The sequence below is a fragment of the Heterodontus francisci genome, unplaced genomic scaffold, assembly GCF_036365525.1.
Source record: "Heterodontus francisci isolate sHetFra1 unplaced genomic scaffold, sHetFra1.hap1 HAP1_SCAFFOLD_83, whole genome shotgun sequence".
In the NCBI taxonomy this organism is placed as follows: Eukaryota; Metazoa; Chordata; class Chondrichthyes; order Heterodontiformes; family Heterodontidae; genus Heterodontus; species Heterodontus francisci.
The window spans coordinates 1616409-1620574 of NW_027141917.1; positions in this window are offsets into that span (position 1 = coordinate 1616409).

Below are 4166 nucleotides of genomic sequence, written 5' to 3' on the forward strand. Positions count from 1 at the left end.
TAACACAGACACACACATACACCAAGTAATAAGACATACACTGACACCCAGTAACACAGACACACACTTGCACCAAGTAACAAAGACGGACACTGACACCCAGTAACACAGACACACACTTACAACAAGTAACAAAGACATACACTGACACCCAGTAACACAGACACACACTTGCACAAAGTAACACAGACATACACTGACACCCAGTATCAAAGACATACACTGAAACCCAGTATCACAGACACACACTTGCACCAAGTAACAAAGACAGACACAGACACCCAGTAACACAGCCATACACTTACACCAAGTAACAAAGACATACACTGACATCCAGTAACACAGACACACACTTACACCAAGTAACAAAGACATACACTGACACCCAGTAACAAAGACATACACTGACAACCAGTAACAAAGACATACAGTTACACCCAGTAGCACAGACATACACTGACATTCAGTAACACAGACACACACTTACAGCAAGTAAAAAAGTCATGCACTGACACCCAGAAACACAGACACACACTTACATCAAGTAACAAAGACATACACTGACACCCAGTAACATAGACACTGACTGACACCAAGTAACAAAGACATGCACTGACACCCAGTAACAAAGACATACACTTACACCCAGTAACACAGACATACACTGACACCTAGTAAGAAAGACATGCACTGACACCCAGGAACACAGACACACACGTACACCAAGTAACAAAGACATACACTGACACCCAGTAACACAGACACACACTTGCACCAAGTAACAAAGACAGACACTGACACCCAGTAACAAAGACATACACTGACAACCAGTGACAAAGACACACACTTGCACCAAGTAGCAAAGACACGCACTGACACAAAGTAACAAAGACATACACTGACAACCAGTAACAAAGACATACACTTACACCCAGTAACACAGACATAAACTGACACCCAGTAACCCAGACGCACACTTGATCCAAGTAACAAAGACGCACACTGACACCAAGTAACAAAGACATACACTTACACCCAGTAACACAGACATATACTGACACCAAGTAACAAAGACAGACACTGACACCCAGTAACAAAGACATACACTGACACCCAGTGACACCGACACGCACTTGCACCAAGTAACAAAGACAGACACTGACACCCAGTAACACAGACAGACAATTGCACCAAGTAACACAGACACACACTGACACCCAGTAACAAAGACGTACACTGACACCCAGTAACACAGACACACACTTACACCAAGTAACAAAGACAGACACTGACACCCAATAACACAGACACACACTGACACCAAGTAACAAAGACACACACTGACACCCAGTAACAAAGACACACACATACACCAAGTAATAAAGACATACACTGACACCCAGTAACACAGACACACACTTGCACCAAGTAACAAAGACGGACACTGACACCCAGTAACACAGACACACACTTACAACAAGTAACAAAGACATACACTGACACCCAGTAACACAGACACACACTTGCACAAAGTAACACAGACATACACTGACACCCAGTAACAAAGACATACACTGAAACCCAGTATCACAGACACACACTTGCACCAAGTAACAAAGACAGACACAGACACCCAGTAACACAGCCATACACTTACACCAAGTAACAAAGACATACACTGACATCCAGTAACACAGACACACACTTACACCAAGTAACAAAGACATACACTGACACCCAGTAACAAAGACATACACTGACAACCAGTAACAAAGACATACAGTTACACCCAGTAGCACAGACATACACTGACATCCAGTAACACAGACACACACTTACAGCAAGTAAAAAAGACATACACTGACACCCAGAAACACAGACACACACTTCCATCAAGTAACAAAGACATACACTGACACCCAGTAACATAGACACTGACTGACACCAAGTAACAAAGACATGCACTGACACCCAGTAACAAAGACATACACTTACACCCAGTAACACAGACATACACTGACACCCAGTAACACAGACACACACTTACACCAAGTAACAAAGACATACACTGACACCCAGAAACGCAGACACACACTTACATCAAGTAACAAAGACGTACACTGACACCCAGTAACATAGACACTCACTGACACCAAGTAACAAAGACATGCACTGACACCCAGTAACAAAGACATACACTGACACCAAGGAACAATGACATACACTGACACCCAGTAACACAGATACACACTGACACCAAGTTACAAAGACATACAGTGACACCCAGTAACAAAGACATACACTGACAGCCAGAAACACAGACACACACTGAAACCCAGTAACACAGACATACAATTACACCAAGTAACAAAGACATACACTGACTCCCAGTAACACAGACATACACTTACACCAAGTAACAAAGACATACACTGACTCCCAGTAAAACAGACATACACTTACACCAAGTAACAAAGACATACACTGACACCCAGTAACAAAGACATACACTGACACCCATTAACACAGACACACACATACACCAAGTAATAAAGACATACACTGACACCCAGTAACACAGACACACACTTGCACCAAGTAACAAAGACGGACACTGACACCCAGTAACACAGACACACACTTACAACAAGTAACAAAGACATACACTGACACCCAGTAACACAGACACACACTTGCACAAAGTAACACAGACATACACTGACACCCAGTATCAAAGACATACATTGAAACCCAGTATCACAGACACACACTTGCACCAAGTAACAAAGACAGACACAGACACCCAGTAACACAGCCATACACTTACACCAAGTAACAAAGACATACACTGACATCCAGTAACACAGACACACACTTACACCAAGTAACAAAGACATACACTGACACCCAGTAACAAAGACATACACTGACAACCAGTAACAAAGACATACAGTTACACCCAGTAGCACAGACATACACTGACATCCAGTAACACAGACACACACTTACAGCAAGTAAAAAAGACATGCACTGACACCCAGAAACACAGACACACACTTACATCAAGTAACAAAGACATACACTGACACCCAGTAACATAGACACTGACTGACACCAAGTAACAAAGACATGCACTGACACCCAGTAACAAAGACATACACTTACACCCAGTAACACAGACATACACTGACACCTAGTAAGAAAGACATGCACTGACACCCAGGAACACAGACATACACGTACACCAAGTAACAAAGACATACACTGACACCCAGTAACAGAGACACACACTTGCACCAAGTAACAAAGACAGACACTGACACCCAGTAACAAAGACATACACTGACAACCAGTGACAAAGACACACACTTGCACCAACTAGCAAAGACACGCACTGACACCAAGTAACAAAGACATACACTGACAACCAGTAACAAAGACATACACTTACACACAGTAACACAGACATAAACTGACACCCAGTAACCCAGACGCACACTTCCACCAAGTAACAAAGACGCACACTGACACCAAGTAACAAAGACATACACTTACACCCAGTAACACAGACATATACTGACACCAAGTAACAAAGACAGACACTGACACCCAGTAACAAAGACATACACTGACACCCAGTGACACAGACACGCACTTGCACCAAGTAACAAAGACAGACACTGACACCCAGTAACACAGACAGACAATTGCACCAAGTAACACAGACACACAATGACACCCAGTAACAAAGACGTACACTGACACCCAGTAACACAGACACACACTTACACCAAGTAACAAAGACATACACTGACATCCAGTAACACAGACACACACTTACAACAAGTAACAAAGACATACACTGACACCCAGTAACACAGACACAAACTGAAACCATGTAACAAAGACACGAACTGACACCAAGTAACAAAGACATATACTGACAGCCAGTAACAAAGACATGCACTTACACCCAGGAACACAGTCATAAACTGACACCCAGTAACCCAGACGCACACTTACAACAAGTAACAAAGACACACACTGACACCCAGTAACATAGACACTCACTGACACCAAGTAACAAAGACAAGCACTGACACCCAGTAACAAAGACATACACTTACACCCAGTAACACAGACATACACTGACACCTAGTAAGAAA